Raw genomic sequence first — 12,299 nt, 5'->3', positions numbered from 1 at the left:
ATTTGAATACAAAAGGTAAGTGTATTCCTAGTTAAAGGAATGATGGATTGTCCTGGAAAGTCATATGGTGTAGGGGAAAGAGCACAAACTTTAGAATCAAGTCATTTGGGGCTCAATTACAGTTCAGCCACCAATTATCTGTTACTTTGAGCAATCACAACTTCTTTGAAACTTAGTTTCTCAAGTTTCAAATGCAAATGACACCTGTCTTACCAGAATGTTTGAGGACAGAAACATAGCTCCCAGCACATACTAAGGACTCTAGATTTTACCTGCTATTCTTACCCACACCCAGGTTAGTAAGTGAGTAACGGGGAAAATGAGTTTTCATCGGGCATAGTGGTATGGAAGGTTTTTCCTGGCGGAGGAGAGATTATAAATAGAGCCATAGGGGATACAAAAGTGTGTGGAGATATTTGTAAAGCATTGAGATTTAGGGGTGAGGGAGAGAGACAGGTTAAAGTAGGCTAGGGTAGATTTTGAAAGGTCTGAAATGCCACACTACAGAATATGGACTGTATCCTGTGCTCAAGATAAATGCATAAAGAATTGTAAGCAAGATATTTTAGCCTCTCGTGTAGGGCTTTTTTTTTTTTTAAATTTCATTTTTTTGTTTATTAGACCATTTTCTTAAAGTATGATAAACATACAAGAGGCAGTACATATTTGAAGTATACAACTTGATGAGTTTGAAGTTAAGTATACACCTTGTGAGACCACCACATTCAGGCCATAAAGTTATCCGTTAGCTTCAAAAGTTATCTTCTTCCCCATTATTTATTGACCGAGTCCCCACCATGCCTTCTGTTACTTAATGATACACAAATATGAGTGCCTCTTGAATTCTAGGCTTTGTCCTAGTCCCGGACAAACAACAGTAATCAAAGTGGGCAGAAATTCCTGCCTTCGTTGAGTTTACATTTTAGTGGAAAAGAGAGGAAAGAGAAAAATTCATGTTTCCTTCTCTCTCTGACTCTCCCTCTTTGGAGGCTATTGCCCTCAGCATTTCAAAACCACGTATTTTCTGGCTGATGCTTCTTTTCACACATGAGCATTTCTAAGAATTGTCTAAACTTCTAGTTTCACTTTCTGGCTTTTCACTCTTAAAATTACATATATAATGTTCTAACAAAGTCTTTGACCTCTTCACTGATATACCCCATAAATGTTAAGAGCTTGTTGGGTGTTCCATTAAAGGAACACAGGCACTTACATAGCGTTCACCAGGAAGAAACGATAATCATGTTCTGAAGTTATGTATTTGGAGTGAACATTGAAGGAAGAAGATAATCCACCCAACTAGTCAGCTAGATGAACCAAATAAGCATTAGTGATTCTGACTGATAGACATCATGGAGAGGTTGTCTTAGATGGAACACATGCTTCCTTTGATATTTGAAAAATTTTGGAGCATAGAAAAAACATGGAAGCCTTCCAAAATCATTTATTAGGGCTTAATAATCTTTATATCTCCCTCTATCAAAAATAGCATAGAATGTGGAGCGACCAGAACTTTCATATGTTGCTAGTAGGAACATGCAATGGTGCCACTTTGGAAAACTGGTAATTTTTAAAGTGATATACCTACTCTGAGACTCTTAAACATGTGATTTGCTCATCTTACTCTGAGTTAATTGTACTTCAAAAAATTATTTAAATAAATATTTGAAACAACTATTGATTGTATAGTTACATATATAAAACATCCCAATAATGCATTTTTAACTAATATTGCAGTTAGAAGAACAAGAAAATATTTCCAGTATTTTAAGAAATGTGAGGATAATACAATATTAAATATATATTATGGCATGTGGCTGTATTAATAGATTAAATGCGGCAATAAAAAATTGGTATATGAAATTCAAAAGCTTTTAAGCAATAAAAACAAAAATAATTTAAATAAAAAAGGGAGTATTTAAGGACAAAAATATCATTCAGCACTATGAATTCCTGAAATTCATACTCTATATAATTTAAGGGAGTAAGGTACATTCTTTTCTTTATGACTCTAACAGGGGTTTCTACAATTATTGGAGCAAGACTTTTGGGGTTTCTGAAACTAAATTACCAAAAGAAGTGTACTGATTTTTTTTCCATTTCATTCTGTTAATTATTTCCTTTCTGCTGGAAAGTTGGCATTGTTAATAGCTGTAGAGGATGCTGGGAGTTATGTAATTTAGTCGAAAGTAACAACAGATTTATAGTGTGTCTGGCTTTGGGGTAGAGCATCATTTTTCAACAGATAGTTTGGGAATCTCAAGGTGTACAAAGATGTTTCCATATAAAGTTAGTAATGATTTTAATATATTTGGCTTTTTATATAGATTGATAAATAACTAAAGTTTCCTTTAAAATTGAGTAAGTTGAAAGCCTCTGAGTAGGAATTCAGTAAGCACTTGTAATAGTTGAGGATGACAAGTGGCGAATGACTCATTTACTGAATCATTTCATCATTCAGCAGAACATCCCATGCTGACAAAGAGGTTATGGCCATTATTCAGTTTTGAATTGTTTTTCTTCCTAATCATATACAACTTAATTTGTCTCATAATGTATCTTTAATAAAAGAAGGAAAAATAAGGTACATTAAGATAACACAAGTTAATGAAGAGCAGGAACATAAGAATATTACAAAAACATATCGAGATAATTGTAACCAGATTAATAAATTTTATTCACCTGATCAAAATTCCTATATATTATATCAAATTTTTCCTAGCAGTTCCAAAAGCAATGTTACACAAAGGAGAAACTATGTTGGTAATCATATCCAGTTTACCTTTTACTTGTTAATAATAGAACACTATTCATAACCTCAATGTATTTATTTGTACAGTTGTGTTTGCAAAGAACTCCAAACATTCTCTTTTTCTAGCCACTTAGAGAAAATCCATGACCATTTTCAAAAATCTAATCCACTTGACTTTTTGGAAGTCCAATTTGCAAAAATTAAAAATCAGAAAATTAAAGTATTTTAATATATTCTTGGCGCTGAAACATATAGTTAATTTTTAGCATATATTTAAATATGCAAGGGGATATAGTATGCTATTTTATAATTTTTCCAACAAATCATGGCTACTTTCATAATTTATTTAAAGAGAATTCAACTGAATTTACTTATTAAAGAAACAAAAATTGGACTTACGAATATTGTTCCAGTTACTATTATTACACAGCAAGTGGATCGAAAATTTAGTGGTATAAAAAGACATTTTAATTATGGTCAGGTATTAAGTTTGTTCACAGTAGGTATGTCTTACATGGTTCTATTATGTCTGGGGACTTAGCTGGGTGTAACTTTCTTCTCATCTCTTGCTGGCTTTGAAGACGTGACAGAACATGGATCTCACGGCCTCTAAGAATTGTTCAAGCAACAGTCATGAGGGTAGGGAAGTGATAGTCCCCTAGTTTATCCTTCAGAAGAGAAAGCAACAGTAGAAAACTAATGTAGATTTTTAGTCCAAGAAGTGGGGTGCTGCTTAACAAATACCTAAAAAGTGACTTGGGAAAAGAGTAAACGGTAGAGTCAGAAGAAAAATTGAGGTGAATAACACAAGAAGTGTAAGTTACTGAGCAGATTTTTATTAGAAGCCTGGATTTCAAGGTCACTGGCAGTAAAGTTTCAAAAGGAAGCAAGGAACATATTATTGGAAAGTGGGGGAAGAGGGATCATTGTTATATAGTGCTAAAATCCTTAGGCAAATTGTCTCCTGTAATTATGTAAAAATCAGAACTTGTAGGTGACAAACTCAGTTATAGAGCCAAAGAGATTTTCAAGCAAGGTGCTGGTTTCTTGTTGCTTATAAAATATGGTAAGATTTAAACAAATCTGTTTTTGTCTTTTAAACAAAAAAGAACTAGAAGTTGATGATTTTGAAAATTCTCAGCATCTCCAGAAAGCAAAAACTGCTGAAATTAAGAAATTGCTCCAAAAATATGGTATGCAGAAAATTCCAAAGGTATGATTATGCAAACTTTGCTCAAAGCTCAGATATACCTAAAGATCAGATAATTCAATTTCACAGAGTCCTTTCAAGAGATCCTTTTAGATCTTCACGAGCAAGCTATGGTGGCCATAGGAAGGTTAAGCACGTTGTCTTTTAGCCATCTGATATGGTTTGGCTGTGTCCCCACCCAAATTTCAACTTGTAGTTCTCATAATCCCAGTATGTTGTGGGAGGGATCCGGTGGGAGGTATTTAATCATGGAGGTGGTTACACTCGTGCTGTTTTCATGATAGTGAGTGAGTTCTCACAAGATCTGATGGTTTTATAAGGGACTTTTCCCCTTTTGCTTGGCACTTCTCCTTCCTGCTGCCATGTGAAGAAGGACGTGTTTGCTTCCCTTTCCTCCATGATTGTAAGTTTCCTGATGCCTCCCCAGCCCTGCGGAACTGTGAGTCAATTAACCCTCTTAAAAATAAATACCCAGTTTTGGGTATGTCTTTATTAGCAGCATGATAACAGATTAATACACCATCTCTGCAGGAAGATGAAGTGGAGGAAGACTTACATTGCACTGATCTGTTGTGTAGCTTTTGTTTAGTGGAATAAACTCAATTAAAATCTTCAGGGGTCAATACTGTTGAGAAAATTATTTTAGCATAAACTCTACCAGCTTGGAATACAAGAAACAGAGACATTATAAAATAAAAGAAGTCTGAGGGACGATAAAAATTCTACCGGTGGGAAGCAGTCTCAGAAAACTACTCAGCTGCAAACATATGCTTTCCTTCACGAAAAGAAAAGAACCAAAAATGGCATATGATCTGTGACTTTAGAGATAATAGATTTTAGAAGTTTGAGGACTGCCATGGCATGTACTCAAAGAAGGCATTTCAATAGAGGAAACAGGATAAATAAATAGAGGAAAGGGTAAAACATAGCAAGTCAAGAAAGGACAAATGCATTTTTTTATCTAACGCACCTCCTTTTATTACTATATATCGCATCATGTCTGGATCTATTATTTTTCCTTCTCACATCATGTACAAAATTTAATTATACAGTACAGCATTCTAAACATCATCCTAATACACACACATGTGTATTTAGTCCTAAAAACAACTCTATAAAATAGATACCATTATTTTACTACTTTATAGAAGAGGAAACTAAACCATAGGAAATTGTATAACTTGCCCAAGTAGAGTAACCAGATTTCAAATCCAGGTTCGTTATTTCTAGGGTCTGTACTCTTTATCACAGAGCTACACATGTGTTTTCTTTTTCAAGCAGAGAAGTTTTCAGCAGTGGACATCATTTCACACATGTCAGTATTAATCTCTGAGAAACAACAGTGATACTATGGATAACAAAAGAAGAAAAGTTTCAAAAAGAAATGGGGTGAGAAAAAACTGTGTAGACGTACTCCAAATATATTTATGAAACATTCAGTAAACAAAAAGAGGCACTGAAGCATAAAATATTCATTCACATAGAATTATTCATAGCCTCAAAGATCTAAACCCCTTCTTTCTTCTAGACAATGGTTCACAACTGGAGCTGACAATCAAAAAGTATCCAGATGTTGCCACCTGGAGGGGTGTCAAGACTGGATGGTGCTACTAGCGTCTAGTAAGCAGAGACCAGGAATGCTATTAAATATCTTACAATGAACAGAACAACCCCCACGAATAGTAATTATCCAGACTAAAATGCCAATATTACTAAAGTGGAGAAAACTTATTCTAGAATCTTCTGCAATGCATGAGAAAAGACATTATATTACTTGTTAGTAATACTTTTAGACCATGCATATTTACAGCTGTATTGCAAATCAGTGTTCCATTCATAAAACAAATGCTAATTCCTACTTATTTCCTTTAAAGGAGTTAGGATGTAGGTTAATTAGTGTTTGCAAACTTCTTTGAAGATGTAAAGTCCTACGTAAATACTGCTTATTATTAATTACCATTCTGGAAGAACTGCACTGTGACCCTACTTGTTCACTAGTAGAGCCAAGTCTCAAAGACCTGAGCAATGCTGAATTATTTTTGATAAGTTAGAATATTTATAATGAGAAAGGTAGACATCAGGGACCTAAGCCAATTTTAGATAGCTGGGATATGACTTTATATAAATTGGCTCATTAAGGTCAAGAAAACTATAGGTTTTGATTTGGGATGTTTGCCATACTGGAGTAAATTTCTTTCAATTTTGCAATAGTATATGTCAGAGAGGGTGGTAACAAGAATCTAAAATACAAATTTAAATAATTATAAACAAGCAAAAATAATTTATAGAAATACATTTATATTATTTATATTATTTATATTACAAACTGATTTTCTCTGGCCAATGAGTCACTATGTTATTTGGAGTGTATCTGTCTGTTAAGACAATAAAATGATTTACAAAAACCTTAAAAGAAGATACTAGGTATGATAACATTTCTTTCTAGATATGAAGTATAAATCATGTCATGTAAATATAATATTATACTTTGTATAAATATCTTTACATTTTAAGATGGCTCTTGGTCTTCATGATCATGACATTTTCCTGTTAGGGCAGAGTCTAATCCTATAGATTCATATGGCAATTACATTGTGATCTGCTAAAATGCCTGCAGCCCTATTTTTAACTCAGTATCAATCTGGACAAAGGACTTGTTGGTGACAGTGTAAACCAAAACTAACATTTCAGTCCCCAGTTGACTGAATGGACCTCTCCTCTCAGTTAAGGGCATTCCAAAGTTAACCTGAAAAACTAGTTCAAGCCATGATGAGAAGTGGGGTTCAGACATGCCTCATTATGCTCTCCTCCCTTTGCAATTCAGGCAGAATTGACCAGCATTAACATTAAAACAGAGATCTTAAGACTGACAAAACATATTATACATAGCAATAAGATACCAAATTGCATCCTGACACTAGTATAGCATTACATGACAGATAGCAAACCATGAAAGAAATTTTACCCAAAATATATTTCTTTGATGTATTTTGAAATGGCCCTGCAAAACTCTCTTGTGGAGGAAATTTACATTCTATAGTGAATCCCCTTCCCTTTCCAGTCCTTTACTTTCTCATTCTGAAGAGATTAGCTGAGAGTCTAGCACCTTTTAAAGGTCTGAATAGGAAACATTTGCCATCCATTGCCTCTAAGGGCAGACATCTATGGGACTTCATCTATGTAATAAGAACACTGGTCTCTACAACTGTTTGTCTTAACCCAGATACCCCTTTCTATTGATTCTGTCACATGATCCTTTGGGTGTCACTTCGCCAGCTGGAAACCTCTGTGGCTGGTGGCACCTCTGTTTGGGTGTTGCTTGTGCCCACTGGGCTCATTCTACCCACTCAGCTTGGCAGGCTGGGCTCAGCATGCACGACAGGCCTGGATCACACACCTGCCAAGGGCAAGCCAGGTGTTGAGTGGCAAGGGGTGTGTGGGTAAGTGAGCACAGGGTCTGGCCACTGTGCACAGCCAGTCATTTCAGCTGCAGAGGGGCAGGCAGCTCTAGACACTGGCACAAGCAACCTGGCTCCACGTAAGGCTGCAGCTGAACCAGTCATACTGCAAGTGCCTTCTGCTGCAGGCACTGGTGAATAAAGTGGCGCCTGAAAGCTTGGAGATGTCAGGAACCACATAGCCCCAAAGAGGATGTTATAGCATGTTACAGCCCAGGCTCAGGGAGTCCTGCGGTTTGGGCCCCCAGAAAGGCTGCAGCTCTTCTCTCCTTCTTGCTGCCCACAGTGCGGCAATCGGTAGGGGCGTGTTTCAGTGGGGGTTCAACCTGTTTCTGTTGCAGCTCTTTCATTCCCACTGCCCCACCCAAGCCCATAGCTCCTGGGCTGGCCCAGACCTGCCGCTGCTTCCCATTGTGTGGGGTGGCTGCCTGCAGCCAATGGAGTGTGGGAGGCCTATAGTGCTACAACAATTCTGGCTTGGGGAACCGTGAGGTCTGGGACCCCAGAAAGGTCCTCACTCTTTACTCCTGCAGTCCAGGAGCATGTTAATATCAGCAGCTTGGTAAGCTAACCAGCCAGGAATGAGTTACAGCACCTTTCACTCCCACCATTTGGCAGGTTTCAAGTTCTTGTCCTGCATCCAGGAAGAATGAGGTAACATGGACGATTGGAGGGTGAGCAAGGCAGAGAAGAGATTTATTGAGCAACAAAACAGCTCTCAGGAGACCTAAAATTGGTAGCTCCTTTCCACAGACAGGTCATCCCAATGAGTTTCTAAGTTTGGCTGAGTCTGGGGTTTTTATATGCTCAAAATGGAGAAAGTGTGTGCTGACTGATCTATGGGCAACCACAGGTGAGTCTGGAAAAAGCACCATCTGATTGGCCAAAAGCCATCAGTGAAATTCTCACTCTGGGTCAGACTCAACCTGGAACTGGCAGCTTTTGATCTTCTAAATTCTATGGCCAGTCACTGAAAAGTTCTACATCTATCAGCTTAGCTTATTTACACTGTTTCAGTGTTGTGATGTAATCCCACTTTCATTTACAGATTAACTCAGAATAGGTTCATTATATACCTTCTATGTGCAAAGGCATGATGCTTGGCACAGTGTGGGTTCAGATACTAGAAAATGTTTATCCATGAAGAGTTTTTAATTTAGAAGGAGAAATATGATTGCAATATTTGATCATATATGAAACTAAGCAGAGTGATATTAAATGTGATGCATCCATATTTGGAAGATTCTTTTTTCTGAGATGATCCAGGAAAGAAAGTGGCACTTGAGTTGGTACTTTAAGGATAGACAGGAATTGATAAGGATGGATCAGAGAGGCCTCCTGCTGCATTGTTGGATTTTAATATTTTGTCTAAGGTGGTTTGAACCTTTCAAAGAATGATTTATTTTGTTTTTGCATGTTTTAACTGCCTCTCGACAATTATTTTTGGCAATTGGAAATATTTGTTTTCGTTTCAATGAGTGAACTTTACAAATAAATATAATAACACCTTTAATGTTTTATTTTTCTCTTATATTTTTAAAATGTACTAGCTATTTAGTTCTCTATTAGGGCTATATTGTAATTAAATACAGCCCTGACTTTTTTTTTTTTGGTCTCCTCTGGCTTGTATTTTGATTCAATATTCTTTACTTTCAGTTAGCCCCTAAAATGAAGGACCTTCTACTTTCTATACATTCTTTCCCTTCTCTTTCCATTTTTATAATTGTATATATCTAGTATTATACGTATTGTCATTCTTACCTCCATGTTTTAAAATGTGTCAATGAATATTTTTGTGTCAAAACTTCTATAATTATTTCTTGGTGGATTGACACTTGTTTTCTACAGATTCATCAGGTAATACTTATGGAAACAATTTCCCAAATTATTTCATTTTTATAATAGCTTTACTATGACTTTTATATCTAAAGTTTAGTTAAGAGGAAATGGAATCCAAGGCTCACATTTTCTTCATTTAAATATCTTAACTCACTATTTCATTGCATCTGGCATAATGCATTGCTATCAAAAGTCTTTGTATCTTTTTCTTTTAAGGAAGGGATTTTCCCTAGATGCCAAAATAATTTATTTTTCAAATGTTTCAGTTATTTTCTTAGAATGGTTTTTGGTGTTGAGCATTCAGAATTAGTTCTTCCAGGTACACTGTATGCCTCTTTAAAATATAAGTTCAAGTCGTTTATTATCCAAAATACTTTCTTGGATTATATTCTTAAGTACTTTTTCCAATATTGCTTTAGTTTTCTTCTTTGAGACTCCCATTATATGTATGTTGACTACTCTTTATTTTCCATTTCTCTCACTTTCTCTAGAATACCTTTTATCTCTTACTTCATTGCTTTATGGTTCATTTTCTTCAAATTTTGATTTCCTATTTTCATTTCTTCTACAATAATTTCTATGCTCTTATGTTACTTTCAGTTTAGGTTTAATTTCTGAAATAACATTTTCTTTTATTTCAAAATATTTTCTGGGCATACTCAACTCTCTCTTAATGTTCTCCTATTGTTCAGATATCTCAGTACTGATGTTTTCTAATTTTGATGTATATTGCTTTTTCTGCATATATTTAATTATTTTCTTAATTTACTATGGCATTCTTTGAGATAATGGATTATAGGTTTTTCTTTCTTTCTTGGTTATATTCTTTAGCTGTGTCTTCATTTTTTATGTCACTGATATGGTTTGACTATGCCCCCACCCAAATCTCATCTTGAATTGTAGCTCCCATAATTCCCATGTGTTGTGGGAGGTGCCTGGTAGGAGATAACTGAATCATGAGGGTGGTCCCCCCATACTGTGTTTGTGGCAGTGAATAAGTCTCACGAGATCTGATGGTTTTATAAGGGGAAATCCCTTTCACTTGGTTCTCATTTTCGCTTGTCTGCTGCCATGTAAGACATCCGTTTTGCATTCTGCTGTGATTGTGAGGCCTCCCTAACCATGTGGAACTGTGAGTCCATTAAACCTTTTTGTTTATAAATTACTCAGCCTTGGGTATGCCTTTATCAGCAGCATTAAAACAGACTAATATAGTTACTCATATTTTTGACTTCATCTTTCTTCCAACATCTTTGTATGGATTTGGGCTGCAGACCTTGTATGGTGCTATTATAGTAAAGTAAGATTGATTTTCCTGTATGTTTAGAAGGAATTTTCTGTTGTTCAAGATTTGGAGGTGAGCCAGGGTGACCTTGCTAGCTTCATATTTGTGGGGTTTCCTCTCTTGTTGTTTCTGCAACATACTAAAAATGCAGCCTTTTTATGTAGCCATCTCTCCAATACTTTAAGCTATCCATCTCCTCTTGTCTCCCCCATCACGACACCTCCTGTTTTCTTTACTTCCAGCATTTCCGTTCAGTTAAATGTGAGACATGTTCCTCCACAGATCCCCCTCAGTATGAGGCTCTGTCCTCTGAGAATTTCAGAGATCCCTAATGACCTAGGCTTCCATAACCCAGCCCCTAACATTCCACTGACATTCAAGCTTTCAAATTTTCCTTCAAATTCTAAGCACTGTTTTCAGATCCTTCACCCTCAGTGGGGACTCCTCTTTTTGAAAGTGAGTGTTGGTAATTTCTGAATTTCCAGTTTGTTAGAACCATCAGAAGTCCCCCTTGTCTTCCTTCTTCTTTGTGTAATACAGCTGCTATGTCCACACAGTTCTTGCTGTTCTGATTGGCATAACCCCATTCACTTATATTCCACAGTTTGTAGCGATACTTTCCTCCTAGTTTTGTTGACAATGTTCATATTGGAGGTTTTTTTGGTAATTCTAGTTGCTCTGTCTGTTTTAATGAATAATGAATATTACACAGATTACAAAATTGATTTCCATTAGTGAAAACAGTGCAAGGTAGTGTAAAGTATAAAGCTGTAGTAAGGAAAACACTGTGGTTTTGCTACATGATCAAACAGATCAAGGACTTAGAAATTCCAGAAATAAACCCAATTGTGTGTGAGCTTCAGTATACGATGAAGGCAACATTTCATGTCATGGGGGAAAACACATATTATTTAATATGTAGTTTGAGGATAATTTTGTAGTCATCAAGAAAACAGACAGTAAATTTGGAACCCTCTCTCATTGCTTAGACCAAAGTACATTTTAGATAAAACAGATATTTAAAAGAAAACAAAGTCATACAAATAATATAAATTTAGGGAAGGCTATTTTAAGCATTAAATATATAAAACAAAACAAAAAACAGAACCCAGAGGAAAAAAAGATGACTGAATTTAATGTATAAATTTCACAAAAATGCTATGTGGTAAACACCATAAATAAATCAAAAGAGTTGATGCAGTAGGAAAAATTCTGTATTAAAAATTTTGTATTAAAATAGCAGAATAATGACATTTTCCTTTATGACATTTCCTTTATGTCAGGAAGGGCATCTGTAAGAAAGGCTATTAACTAAACAACAACAAAGAAAAGTATACATAAAAATATTCAAAACCATAAAATATAGATTAAAGAAAACAAATGACTATAATACTTATAAAAAGTTATCCACACCATCCATAACAAAATGAGACAAACTAAAGTCATATTTTTCTTACTGTTATAAAATTTGGGAAGCAAAACTTTGATAATACTTTGTTTGGTAAGGATGTGAGAAAATAGATACACTCATCCTTTTTTGACAGAAACATTTATATTTACATTATGTGTTGATTCTGATTCACTATTGGGGGGCACACGGCAGTGCCCATCATCAGAATTTAAAATGCATTTATGCTTGGAGGAAGTAATTTAATTTCTAAAGATTTATCACATAAATATAGTTACACATGTACAAACAGATATTTTCTTTTTTTTTTTTTTTTTTTTTTTTTTAAATTTTTTTTTTTTTTTTTT

Source organism: Papio anubis, chromosome 15 (assembly GCF_008728515.1).
Source record: "Papio anubis isolate 15944 chromosome 15, Panubis1.0, whole genome shotgun sequence".
Lineage (NCBI taxonomy): Eukaryota > Metazoa > Chordata > Mammalia > Primates > Cercopithecidae > Papio > Papio anubis.
Note: the sequence above shows the minus strand (reverse complement) of the source record.